We start from the raw sequence: 14,527 nt of genomic DNA on the forward strand, positions 1-14,527 counted from the left end.
GCTGATATAAAGTCTATCCGCTGGTGAAACATGATGTGACGCAGTTTGTGGTGGTTGTGCTACAATGTCCCAGCATCAGTCTTACACCACGTGATCCCGATGCACTGCCTCGATTGGCCGCCGTTTAATTGAAGGTGCCTCGGAGTCTGGTGCGATCACGCAGGAGCTGCGGGACCTCGACACGACGACGGCTGCCTCCTCCGTTCCTCTCTTAAAAGTTCATTTTCGAAGTTTGATGTCGAGAAGAAGCGAGTGTGGGCTCCATCTGTCACTGCGATGAGAAAATTCAGCAGCGGCATCTTCAAATCATCCCCATCTTGAAACCAATAGGTGAGTTAACATCAGTTTAATGCGACGTCCTGCTGCCAATAGGTGAGTAAACATCACTTTAATTCTATAACGTGTACCAACATGTTGCCATTTTGTGCCATTTTGTCTGAAAGCGACTTTATGTTAACTGACGTCACATGTTGGTGCCGTTAGCTAACAAGCTAATTTTCCTCTTTGCTTCAGAACCATGTCGACGCGATGTTTTATGTTCGCCAATCAAATGTAACCTGTGGAGTGTTCGGGTGGTTATGAGTGTAATCTCTACGTGTGGAATTCATAGATTCGTACATGTTTCAATGGAAAGTTTGGAGATGACATTTGAGATCAGAATCGCAGGATTAAATACGCAGATACGACATTGGCCGTTTGGGCGAACGTCTCCGCCATTTTTGAATTGGGCAAAAGTGATCCTGTTTCAATTACGTCTTTTTTTTAACCCCTGTTATTATATTTAACTAAGTTGTATGCACTAGTACAACAATGTACAGTATATTACACTAGTATAACATAGTATGCGAAGATTTTTTTCCGTGTATAATCCACTAACATGGAGGAGGTGGGGTTTATACTGCACCAATTCACTAGATGGCGCTCAACACTCTTTAGGTTCGCGTTTATCATCCATTTCCTAATGAATAAGAATAGGATTGAATCTCAATTTGTCATTTATGTATGTAATATAATTGTTTTGAATGTAATATAATTGTTTTTAATGTAAAATACCTGTCTTTTAACTGCTATAATGTTACCTTGTTGTTATTGTTTTTACTGTCTCTGTTTTTATCATGTTAAGAGCCTTTGAGTATTTTTATTTTAAATAAACTGTTTTCTGTTGTTTATAGCAGTGAACATATTCAGATATAGTTGAAGACAAGGCACTAATGTAGTGAGCTCCAGAGGTAAAATTCACAGCAGCAGAATATTTACATGAAATTGTGAAAAATATTTAAATACAAGGTCAGTTCAAATAGTATGAGATTTATAGCAATTTTATTTATAAAGCACCTATCATACACAGGCAGATTCAAGGTGTTGTACAGGAACAATAAGGAAAAACCTTAAATTGTATCTGAATGTCGCTCCTCAACGGACAGACTCCCTCCCAAGTGGTCTGGGAGTGGTCCAAGCAAGGATGAGGCATTGGATCTGTATGGGCCAGCGCCCTCCTCTGGGCCTGGGCGTGGCTCATTGCAAGATCTTACGCAAAATTAAATATACATATGTCACGGTCACACCTCACCATTGTACAGATGTATGTTTATTATTATAGTGGTCATTATTATATTCAATATTATGGTATTATAGGGTACGCAATAATAGTTATATGGCATCTAATAACATTTTTGTTTCCTTATTTTTATGGCAATATGTTTTACAAAACACACCTCAACCTGGATACACACACCCATGACACATTCCACCACACTCCCCGCCTCCTAAATGGACAGACCCCCTCCCAAGTGGTCTGGGAGTGGTCCAAGCAAGGATGAGGCATAAGATCTGTACGGGCCAGCGCCCTCCTCTGGGCCTGGGCATGGCCCAAAGCAAGATCTTTCCCAAAATTATATATAGAATAGAATGCCTTTAATGTCATCACACAATGAAGTATGGCAAAAATACAGCAGCTACCACTGAAAGGTGCATTTAGTAAAAAAAAGAAACAAAATATAACAATAAAGTTAACATGTTTATGTCACGGTCACACCTCACCATTGTACAGATGTATGTTTATTATTATAGTGGTCATTATTATATTAATATTATGGTATTATAGGGTACACAATAATAGTAATATGGCATCTAATAACATTTTTGTTTCCTTATTTTTATGGCAATATGATAAGTAAATAATAGATATATGAATAATGTGTGTGGTTTGGATACAAAATGAACTGGTTTAGCTTTTTTCACACTCCCCTGTGTAGTTGTATCTGTTTACAGGCCAGTCTTACAAGTTCTCATATGTCTGTGTCGTTGGTGTATTGCAGGAGATGTTAGAGGTGATCATTGTGGTGTCTGGTCTACTTGTAGAATGAAGCAATCAGGAAACCGCCTAGTGGACATTTTGGAGAAATGCAAGCAGCGCAATTTTTTGCAGTATTTCTTTTATTTGAGGCAATCTGTGGTAATATTTTGTTGTTGTACAGGAACAATAAGGAAAAACCTTAAATTGTATCTGAATGTCGCTCCTCAACGGACAGACTCCCTCCCAAGTGGTCTGGGAGTGGTCCAAGCAAGGATGAGGCTTTGGATCTGTATGGGCCAGCGCCCTCCTCTGGGCCTGGGCGTGGCTCATTGCAAGATCTTACCCAAAATTAAATATACATATGTCACGGTCACACCTCACCGTTGTACAGATGTATGTTTATTATTATAGTGGTCATTATTATATTCAATATTATGGTATTATAGGGTACGCAATAATAGTTATATGGCATCTAATAACATTTTTGTTTCCTTATTTTTATGGCAATATGTTTTACAAAACACACCTCAACCTGGATACACACACCCATGACACATTCCACCACACTCCCCGCCTCCTAAATGGACAGACCCCCTCCCAAGTGGTCTGGGAGTGGTCCAAGCAAGGATGAGGCATTAGATCTGTACGGGCCAGCGCCCTCCTCTGGGCCTGGGCATGGCCCAAAGCAAGATCTTTCCCAAAATTATATATAGAATAGAATGCCTTTAATGTCATCACACAATGGAGCATGGCAAAAATACAGCAGCTACCACTGAAAGGTGCATTTAGTAAAAAAAAGAAACAAAATATAACAATAAAGTTAACATGTTTATGTCACGGTCACACCTCACCATTGTACAGATGTATGTTTATTATTATAGTGGTCATTATTATATTAATATTATGGTATTATAGGGTACACAATAATAGTAATATGGCATCTAATAACATTTTTGTTTCCTTATTTTTATGGCAATATGATAAGTAAATAATAGATATATGAATAATGTGTGTGGTTTGGATACAAAATGAACTGGTTTAGCTTTTTTCACACTCCCCTGTGTAGTTGTATCTGTTTACAGGCCAGTCTTACAAGTTCTCATATGTCTGTGTCGTTGGTGTATTGCAGGAGATGTTAGAGGTGATCATTGTGGTGTCTGGTCTACTTGTAGAATGAAGCAATCAGGAAACCGCCTAGTGGACATTTTGGAGAAATGCAAGCAGCGCAATTTTTTGCAGTATTTCTTTTATTTGAGGCAATCTGTGGTAATATTTTGTTGTTGTACAGGAACAATAAGGAAAAACCTTAAATTGTATCTGAATGTCGCTCCTCAACGGACAGACTCCCTCCCAAGTGGTCTGGGAGTGGTCCAAGCAAGGATGAGGCATTGGATCTGTATGGGCCAGCGCCCTCCTCTGGGCCTGGGCGTGGCTCATTGCAAGATCTTACGCAAAATTAAATATACATATGTCACGGTCACACCTCACCATTGTACAGATGTATGTTTATTATTATAGTGGTCATTATTATATTCAATATTATGGTATTATAGGGTACGCAATAATAGTTATATGGCATCTAATAACATTTTTGTTTCCTTATTTTTATGGCAATATGTTTTACAAAACACACCTCAACCTGGATACACACACCCATGACACATTCCACCACACTCCCCGCCTCCTAAATGGACAGACCCCCTCCCAAGTGGTCTGGGAGTGGTCCAAGCAAGGATGAGGCATAAGATCTGTACGGGCCAGCGCCCTCCTCTGGGCCTGGGCATGGCCCAAAGCAAGATCTTTCCCAAAATTATATATAGAATAGAATGCCTTTAATGTCATCACACAATGAAGTATGGCAAAAATACAGCAGCTACCACTGAAAGGTGCATTTAGTAAAAAAAAGAAACAAAATATAACAATAAAGTTAACATGTTTATGTCACGGTCACACCTCACCATTGTACAGATGTATGTTTATTATTATAGTGGTCATTATTATATTAATATTATGGTATTATAGGGTACACAATAATAGTAATATGGCATCTAATAACATTTTTGTTTCCTTATTTTTATGGCAATATGATAAGTAAATAATAGATATATGAATAATGTGTGTGGTTTGGATACAAAATGAACTGGTTTAGCTTTTTTCACACTCCCCTGTGTAGTTGTATCTGTTTACAGGCCAGTCTTACAAGTTCTCATATGTCTGTGTCGTTGGTGTATTGCAGGAGATGTTAGAGGTGATCATTGTGGTGTCTGGTCTACTTGTAGAATGAAGCAATCAGGAAACCGCCTAGTGGACATTTTGGAGAAATGCAAGCAGCGCAATTTTTTGCAGTATTTCTTTTATTTGAGGCAATCTGTGGTAATATTTTGTTGTTGTACAGGAACAATAAGGAAAAACCTTAAATTGTATCTGAATGTCGCTCCTCAACGGACAGACTCCCTCCCAAGTGGTCTGGGAGTGGTCCAAGCAAGGATGAGGCTTTGGATCTGTATGGGCCAGCGCCCTCCTCTGGGCCTGGGCGTGGCTCATTGCAAGATCTTACCCAAAATTAAATATACATATGTCACGGTCACACCTCACCGTTGTACAGATGTATGTTTATTATTATAGTGGTCATTATTATATTCAATATTATGGTATTATAGGGTACGCAATAATAGTTATATGGCATCTAATAACATTTTTGTTTCCTTATTTTTATGGCAATATGTTTTACAAAACACACCTCAACCTGGATACACACACCCATGACACATTCCACCACACTCCCCGCCTCCTAAATGGACAGACCCCCTCCCAAGTGGTCTGGGAGTGGTCCAAGCAAGGATGAGGCATTAGATCTGTACGGGCCAGCGCCCTCCTCTGGGCCTGGGCATGGCCCAAAGCAAGATCTTTCCCAAAATTATATATAGAATAGAATGCCTTTAATGTCATCACACAATGGAGCATGGCAAAAATACAGCAGCTACCACTGAAAGGTGCATTTAGTAAAAAAAAGAAACAAAATATAACAATAAAGTTAACATGTTTATGTCACGGTCACACCTCACCATTGTACAGATGTATGTTTATTATTATAGTGGTCATTATTATATTAATATTATGGTATTATAGGGTACACAATAATAGTAATATGGCATCTAATAACATTTTTGTTTCCTTATTTTTATGGCAATATGATAAGTAAATAATAGATATATGAATAATGTGTGTGGTTTGGATACAAAATGAACTGGTTTAGCTTTTTTCACACTCCCCTGTGTAGTTGTATCTGTTTACAGGCCAGTCTTACAAGTTCTCATATGTCTGTGTCGTTGGTGTATTGCAGGAGATGTTAGAGGTGATCATTGTGGTGTCTGGTCTACTTGTAGAATGAAGCAATCAGGAAACCGCCTAGTGGACATTTTGGAGAAATGCAAGCAGCGCAATTTTTTGCAGTATTTCTTTTATTTGAGGCAATCTGTGGTAATATTTTGTTGTTGTACAGGAACAATAAGGAAAAACCTTAAATTGTATCTGAATGTCGCTCCTCAACGGACAGACTCCCTCCCAAGTGGTCTGGGAGTGGTCCAAGCAAGGATGAGGCTTTGGATCTGTATGGGCCAGCGCCCTCCTCTGGGCCTGGGCGTGGCTCATTGCAAGATCTTACCCAAAATTAAATATACATATGTCACGGTCACACCTCACCGTTGTACAGATGTATGTTTATTATTATAGTGGTCATTATTATATTCAATATTATGGTATTATAGGGTACGCAATAATAGTTATATGGCATCTAATAACATTTTTGTTTCCTTATTTTTATGGCAATATGTTTTACAAAACACACCTCAACCTGGATACACACACCCATGACACATTCCACCACACTCCCCGCCTCCTAAATGGACAGACCCCCTCCCAAGTGGTCTGGGAGTGGTCCAAGCAAGGATGAGGCATAAGATCTGTACGGGCCAGCGCCCTCCTCTGGGCCTGGGCATGGCCCAAAGCAAGATCTTTCCCAAAATTATATATAGAATAGAATGCCTTTAATGTCATCACACAATGAAGTATGGCAAAAATACAGCAGCTACCACTGAAAGGTGCATTTAGTAAAAAAAAGAAACAAAATATAACAATAAAGTTAACATGTTTATGTCACGGTCACACCTCACCATTGTACAGATGTATGTTTATTATTATAGTGGTCATTATTATATTAATATTATGGTATTATAGGGTACACAATAATAGTAATATGGCATCTAATAACATTTTTGTTTCCTTATCTTTACGGCAATATGATAAGTAAATAATAGATATATGAATAATGTGTGTGGTTTGGATACAAAATTAACTGGTTTAGCTTTTTTCACACTCCCCTGTGTAGTTGTATCTGTTTACAGGCCAGTCTTACAAGTTCTCATATGTCTGTGTCGTTGGTGTATTGCAGGAGATGTTAGAGGTGATCATTGTGGTGTCTGGTCTACTTGTAGAATGAAGCAATCAGGAAACCGCCTAGTGGACATTTTGGAGAAATGCAAGCAGCGCAATTTTTTGCAGTATTTCTTTTATTTGAGGCAATCTGTGGTAATATTTTGTTGTTGTACAGGAACAATAAGGAAAAACCTTAAATTGTATATGAATGTCGCTCCTCAACGGACAGACTCCCTCCCAAGTGGTCTGGGAGTGGTCCAAGCAAGGATGAGGCTTTGGATCTGTATGGGCCAGCGCCCTCCTCTGGGCCTGGGCGTGGCTCATTGCAAGATCTTACGCAAAATTAAATATACATATGTCACGGTCACACCTCACCATTGTACAGATGTATGTTTATTATTATAGTGGTCATTATTATATTCAATATTATGGTATTATAGGGTACGCAATAATAGTTATATGGCATCTAATAACATTTTTGTTTCCTTATTTTTATGGCAATATGTTTTACAAAACACACCTCAACCTGGATACACACACCCATGACACATTCCACCACACTCCCCGCCTCCTAAATGGACAGACCCCCTCCCAAGTGGTCTGGGAGTGGTCCAAGCAAGGATGAGGCATAAGATCTGTACGGGCCAGCGCCCTCCTCTGGGCCTGGGCATGGCCCAAAGCAAGATCTTTCCCAAAATTATGTATAGAATAGAATGCCTTTAATGTCATCACACAATGAAGTATGGCAAAAATACAGCAGCTACCACTGAAAGGTGCATTTAGTAAAAAAAAGAAACAAAATATAACAATAAAGTTAACATGTTTATGTCACGGTCACACCTCACCATTGTACAGATGTATGTTTATTATTATAGTGGTCATTATTATATTAATATTATGGTATTATAGGGTACACAATAATAGTAATATGGCATCTAATAACATTTTTGTTTCCTTATTTTTATGGCAATATGATAAGTAAATAATAGATATATGAATAATGTGTGTGGTTTGGATACAAAATGAACTGGTTTAGCTTTTTTCACACTCCCCTGTGTAGTTGTATCTGTTTACAGGCCAGTCTTACAAGTTCTCATATGTCTGTGTCGTTGGTGTATTGCAGGAGATGTTAGAGGTGATCATTGTGGTGTCTGGTCTACTTGTAGAATGAAGCAATCAGGAAACCGCCTAGTGGACATTTTGGAGAAATGCAAGCAGCGCAATTTTTTGCAGTATTTCTTTTATTTGAGGCAATCTGTGGTAATATTTTGTTGTTGTACAGGAACAATAAGGAAAAACCTTAAATTGTATATGAATGTCGCTCCTCAACGGACAGACTCCCTCCCAAGTGGTCTGGGAGTGGTCCAAGCAAGGATGAGGCATTGGATCTGTATGGGCCAGCGCCCTCCTCTGGGCCTGGGCGTGGCTCATTGCAAGATCTTACGCAAAATTAAATATACATATGTCACGGTCACACCTCACCGTTGTACAGATGTATGTTTATTATTATAGTGGTCATTATTATATTCAATATTATGGTATTATAGGGTACGCAATAATAGTTATATGGCATCTAATAACATTTTTGTTTCCTTATTTTTATGGCAATATGTTTTACAAAACACACCTCAACCTGGATACACACACCCATGACACATTCCACCACACTCCCCGCCTCCTAAATGGACAGACCCCCTCCCAAGTGGTCTGGGAGTGGTCCAAGCAAGGATGAGGCATAAGATCTGTACGGGCCAGCGCCCTCCTCTGGGCCTGGGCATGGCCCAAAGCAAGATCTTTCCCAAAATTATATATAGAATAGAATGCCTTTAATGTCATCACACAATGAAGTATGGCAAAAATACAGCAGCTACCACTGAAAGGTGCATTTAGTAAAAAAAAGAAACAAAATATAACAATAAAGTTAACATGTTTATGTCACGGTCACACCTCACCATTGTACAGATGTATGTTTATTATTATAGTGGTCATTATTATATTAATATTATGGTATTATAGGGTACACAATAATAGTAATATGGCATCTAATAACATTTTTGTTTCCTTATTTTTATGGCAATATGATAAGTAAATAATAGATATATGAATAATGTGTGTGGTTTGGATACAAAATGAACTGGTTTAGCTTTTTTCACACTCCCCTGTGTAGTTGTATCTGTTTACAGGCCAGTCTTACAAGTTCTCATATGTCTGTGTCGTTGGTGTATTGCAGGAGATGTTAGAGGTGATCATTGTGGTGTCTGGTCTACTTGTAGAATGAAGCAATCAGGAAACCGCCTAGTGGACATTTTGGAGAAATGCAAGCAGCGCAATTTTTTGCAGTATTTCTTTTATTTGAGGCAATCTGTGGTAATATTTTGTTGTTGTACAGGAACAATAAGGAAAAACCTTAAATTGTATCTGAATGTCGCTCCTCAACGGACAGACTCCCTCCCAAGTGGTCTGGGAGTGGTCCAAGCAAGGATGAGGCATTGGATCTGTATGGGCCAGCGCCCTCCTCTGGGCCTGGGCGTGGCTCATTGCAAGATCTTACGCAAAATTAAATATACATATGTCACGGTCACACCTCACCATTGTACAGATGTATGTTTATTATTATAGTGGTCATTATTATATTCAATATTATGGTATTATAGGGTACGCAATAATAGTTATATGGCATCTAATAACATTTTTGTTTCCTTATTTTTATGGCAATATGTTTTACAAAACACACCTCAACCTGGATACACACACCCATGACACATTCCACCACACTCCCCGCCTCCTAAATGGACAGACCCCCTCCCAAGTGGTCTGGGAGTGGTCCAAGCAAGGATGAGGCATAAGATCTGTACGGGCCAGCGCCCTCCTCTGGGCCTGGGCATGGCCCAAAGCAAGATCTTTCCCAAAATTATATATAGAATAGAATGCCTTTAATGTCATCACACAATGAAGTATGGCAAAAATACAGCAGCTACCACTGAAAGGTGCATTTAGTAAAAAAAAGAAACAAAATATAACAATAAAGTTAACATGTTTATGTCACGGTCACACCTCACCATTGTACAGATGTATGTTTATTATTATAGTGGTCATTATTATATTAATATTATGGTATTATAGGGTACACAATAATAGTAATATGGCATCTAATAACATTTTTGTTTCCTTATTTTTATGGCAATATGATAAGTAAATAATAGATATGTGAATAATGTGTGTGGTTTGGATACAAAATGAACTGGTTTAGCTTTTTTCACACTCCCCTGTGTAGTTGTATCTGTTTACAGGCCAGTCTTACAAGTTCTCATATGTCTGTGTCGTTGGTGTATTGCAGGAGATGTTAGAGGTGATCATTGTGGTGTCTGGTCTACTTGTAGAATGAAGCAATCAGGAAACCGCCTAGTGGACATTTTGGAGAAATGCAAGCAGCGCAATTTTTTGCAGTATTTCTTTTATTTGAGGCAATCTGTGGTAATATTTTGTTGTTGCTCATAGTTGTAGTACATATTTAAATGTAACTTGTGATAATGTTCTGTACGCCTCGTTGGCGCAGTAGGCAGCGCGTCAGTCTCATAATCTGAAGGTCGTGAGTTCGAGCCTCACACGGGGCATGTGTTTTGCATTTCTCTTTGCTGTATTTCTTTGTTGAAGAAAAAATTCAGTTTTATTTCAAAGTGGTCTCTGTATGCTGATCTGCAGGGATTTTATTGTGCCATTTTATAAATACTATCCATGTGCTAGCAAAGCAGATAAAGATTTATCCAGTACACTCTCAACCGAGCCAAGGTCTTCCTTAGTCTACCATATTGTAGATATGTTACCTTCGGCAATGCAGTCATTTGTTAATTAGAAAGAACATGGTTAAAACACCTTCGTTTTCAGTGGTGAAAACAGCCCGGCTAGCTCAGTCGGTAGAGCATGAGACTCTTAATCTCAGGGTCGTGGGTTCGAGCCCCACGTTGGGCGTATAAACTTTTTCACCCCTGCTGGATCCTTGCTATTTTCTACATTAATCCATGATGTGAAAAACTAAAGAATTTAAACATTTTCCTATGACGCCATGCTTCAATATTGCTACTATATATTTTGCTACTTTTCTGAGGTGGAAACAGCTAGCTTTTATTGTCGTTGTAGCCAATATTATTGTTTGATAGTGTTACATGATAAATGTGCTTTGAGCCAAAACATTACGATTCCCGGCCAATGCACTGAAACCTTTTATAGTACAGTCAACAACTTTTTATTTAAAGCAAATACTTTTTATTTGGTCGAAAGTACACCAACTTCGGCTAGAAGCTGGCTTTTTTCTGTAACGGGATACAATCTATAGAGGACCAGAAATGACTTAAGTATAAATAAATAAATGCATAAATAAATTAGATTAGATTAGATTCAACTTGTCATTGGACATGTCACAAGTACCAAGCAACGAAATGCAGTTTGCATCCAACCAGAAGTGCTTAAACAGTGAATAAATATATGTTACAGTATGCTAAAGTATATGTATATGTTAAGCAGTGAATAAATATATATTACAGATGCTAAAGTATATGTATATGCTAAACAGTGAATAAATATATGTTACAGTAGGTAGGTATATATTAGGGCTGTCAATATTTCTCCAAAATGACATTTGAATATTCGCTCTAAAAAAACACATAGGTTCGAACCATTCGAATATATGCGCATGCGCATTATGTCAATAACAGGAGGACAAACTAAAACAACGAGACATAACTACTTGCACAGGTATTTTTTATTTCAGTTTTAACATAAAACATACCTACACATTAAAAAATAAGATAGATAGATTACTTTATTCATCCCGGAGGGAAATTAAGTCGTCATAGCAGCTCGTATATCAGAACACAACAAAACACAATACAATAGAACAAAACAAAACATTGAGGTAGAAAGAACAAAAACAGAAACACAAGATGAATAGGCAGACAAGTAGTGCAGTGGCAATATGATGGTAATAGTACTGATGATATGATGGTAATGTTATTGTTAGACAGTATATAAGAATAGTAGTACAGTATATATATATATATAGTATACAATATAACAATATATTATACCAATATAATAGCAGTATATAGTAATAATGGCAGCAACAGTATATATAATAATAATAATAGTAATAGTAGTAGTAATAATATAATAATAATAACATGTACACATGTATAAATATGTGTATATAGACTTATATATACGAAGAATATACAGAGAATATACAGAGTATGATATAATATGCTATGATATATAGTATATAGTAGGATATAAATATAAGTACTTGATTATACAATATACTATCAGTGTAAGAATATGTAGACAGAGTGTGCAAAAGACAATATTATTGTATAAAATGGTCTGTAATATCAAAATGGTATAAATTAACACATCAAAGAAGTAAATGTTCCAGTATATGGGGCGTAGTGTAGTACAGGGTACATGGTGCAAGGGTGACAGGTATATTAGTGCAGTTCTGTGATGGTGGCTCTGACAGAGGTCGATGAGTTATATAGTCTTAGAGCAGCGGGGTTGGATGAGCCTGTGGCCGAAGCTGCTCTTTAGCTTGTCCAGTGTTTTGTGGAGGGGGTGAGAGGGATTGTCCATGATTGCCAGCAGTTTTGCCAGCATCCTGTTCTCCACCACCTCCTCCATGGTGACAAGCTTAGAGTCAACCACAGACTCAGCTTTCCTGATGATTTTGTTCAGTCTGTTGGTGTCCTTTGTCTTGATGCCCGCACCCCAGGACACCACAGCAAAGAAGATGGTGCTCGCCACAACAGACTGATAGAACATGTGCAGCATCTTGTTGCAGACATTGAAGGACCCGAGCCTCCTCAGGAAGTAAAGCCGGCTCAGGCCCTTCTTGTAGACGGCCTCTGTGTGGGTGGACCAGTCCAGTTGATTGTCCAGTGTGATACCCAGGTACTTGTAAGCAGGTACCACCTCCACATCCGTCCCACCGATGCAGACAGGAGAGGGCAGGGGCCCTGAAATCCACCACCATCTCCTTCGTCTTCTCCACGTTGAGCTGCAGGCTGTTCTCCCCACACCACTTCACAAAGCGGTCGACCAGGTCCCTGTATTCAGCCTCCCCCCCGCCCTCAACACACCCCACAATGGCCGTGTCATCAGAGAACTTTTGCAGATGACACGACTCAGTGCAGTGCTTAAAATCAGCAGTGTATGTGGTGAAGAGGAAGGGGGACAGTACAGTTCCCTGGGGGGCCCTGATGTTACTGATCAGACACACAGTTCTGTAATCTCAAAAACTGTGGCCTGCCCGTCAGATAGTCATCGACCCAAGTGATGAGGGGAGCACTCACCCGCGTGCCCTCCAGTTTGGCCTTCAGCAGTCTGGGCTGGATGGTGTTGAAGGCGCTGGAGAAATCGAAAAACATGATCCGGACTGAGGTGTTGGGACTGTCCAGGGAGGAGTAGGCCTTCTGCCGCAGGTAGATGATTGCATCATCAACCCCAACATGGGGCTGATATGCAAACTGCAGGGGGTCTCGTGATGGGCACACCAGCGGTCTGAGGTGTGCCAATACCAGTCTCTCCATGACCTTCATGATATGAGAGGTCAGTGCCACCGGCCTGTAGTCCTCCAGTGCAGCAGGACGTCCTTTTTTGGGCACTGGGACCAGGCAGGATGTTTTCCAGAGCACTGGCACTCTCTGAAGGTGTAGGCTCAGGTTGAAGAGGTGCTGGAGAACTCCACAGAGCTGGCTGGAACATGCCTTCAGCACACGAGGGCTGATGCGGTCCCGCGTCCCGCAAAAACATATTTTGTCATGTGAGCATTGGTGGTTCAGTGGTAGAATTCTCGCCTGCCACGCGGGAGGCCCGGGTTCGATTCCCGGCCAATGCAACATACTTTTAACTTTTATACATGAATATGCCTGATCAAAAAAAATCACTTTTGCTTGTTCAAGAGATGTTAAAAACATTAAGTAGGCATTCGTGGCTTTTGATGTGCCAATGTCTGAAATTCAATGCATTTCATAATATGAGCTGTAAGATAGCAACCATTACGGGAAACGTGAGGTCTCTGGGGAATAAGATGGACTCTGCGCGCTTGTGGGGAGCAGCTGGATGTTTCGCGAGAGCAGCCTCATGTGACTGTCTACATCCCTCCCTCAGCTGATGAAGCGGCAGCTATAGATTGTGTCAGGTGGCACAGGCCCTCCTCTAGGTGTCTTTACACTCTTTCAGGCACATGTCTGTTCCTGATCTGGATAAGCGAGTTACAAAGGCACCTCCTCGTTAGTATAGTGGTGAGTATCCCCGCCTGTCACGCGGGAGACCGGGGTTCAATTCCCCGACGGGGAGAGAGTACTTTTTTTATTGCTGCAGGACTCTTTTGAAAAGGTGTTCCTAAAACAGAAACCATGGCTGCACAGGAATGTCCGGACTCAGCTCAGAGCACGGGATGCTCCACCACCTCCTCCAGAGTGTGCAAAAGACTATTAATTCATAAAATGGTCTGTAATATCAAAATGGTTTAAATTAACACATCAAAGAAGTAAATGTTCCAGTATATGGGGCGTAGTGTAGTACGGGGTACATGGTGCAAGGGTGACAGGTATATTAGTGCAGTTCTGTGATGGTGGCTCTGACAGAGGTTGATGAGTTATATAGTCTTATTGCGGTTGGAATGAACGATTTCCTGTATTGCTCCTTAAAGCAGCGGGGTTGGATGAGCCTGTGGCTGAAGCTGCTCTTTAGCTTGTCCAGTGTTTTGTGGAGGGGGTGAGAGGGATTGTCCATGATTGCCAGCAG

General features: G+C 39.9%; 4 non-coding genes across 4 annotated transcripts; all 4 read left to right on the plus strand.

Annotated features, from left to right (window-relative positions):
- Window positions 1-10,271: 10,271 nt before the first annotated feature.
- Window positions 10,272-10,344, plus strand: trnam-cau (transfer RNA methionine (anticodon CAU)). Its single transcript has one exon. It is a non-coding gene; the product is annotated as a tRNA-Met (tRNA).
- Window positions 10,345-10,626: 282 nt separating this feature from the next.
- Window positions 10,627-10,699, plus strand: trnak-cuu (transfer RNA lysine (anticodon CUU)). The gene has a single exon. It is a non-coding gene; the product is annotated as a tRNA-Lys (tRNA).
- Window positions 10,700-13,545: 2,846 nt separating this feature from the next.
- On the plus strand, window positions 13,546-13,616 carry trnag-gcc (transfer RNA glycine (anticodon GCC)). The gene has a single exon. It is a non-coding gene; the product is annotated as a tRNA-Gly (tRNA).
- Window positions 13,617-14,005: 389 nt separating this feature from the next.
- trnad-guc (transfer RNA aspartic acid (anticodon GUC)) lies at window positions 14,006-14,077 on the plus strand. Its single transcript has one exon. It is a non-coding gene; the product is annotated as a tRNA-Asp (tRNA).
- The last annotated feature ends 450 nt before the right edge of the window (window positions 14,078-14,527 follow it).

The sequence above is a fragment of the Paralichthys olivaceus genome, chromosome 24 (genome assembly GCF_024713975.1).
Source record: "Paralichthys olivaceus isolate ysfri-2021 chromosome 24, ASM2471397v2, whole genome shotgun sequence".
Taxonomy (NCBI): Eukaryota; Metazoa; Chordata; class Actinopteri; order Pleuronectiformes; family Paralichthyidae; genus Paralichthys; species Paralichthys olivaceus.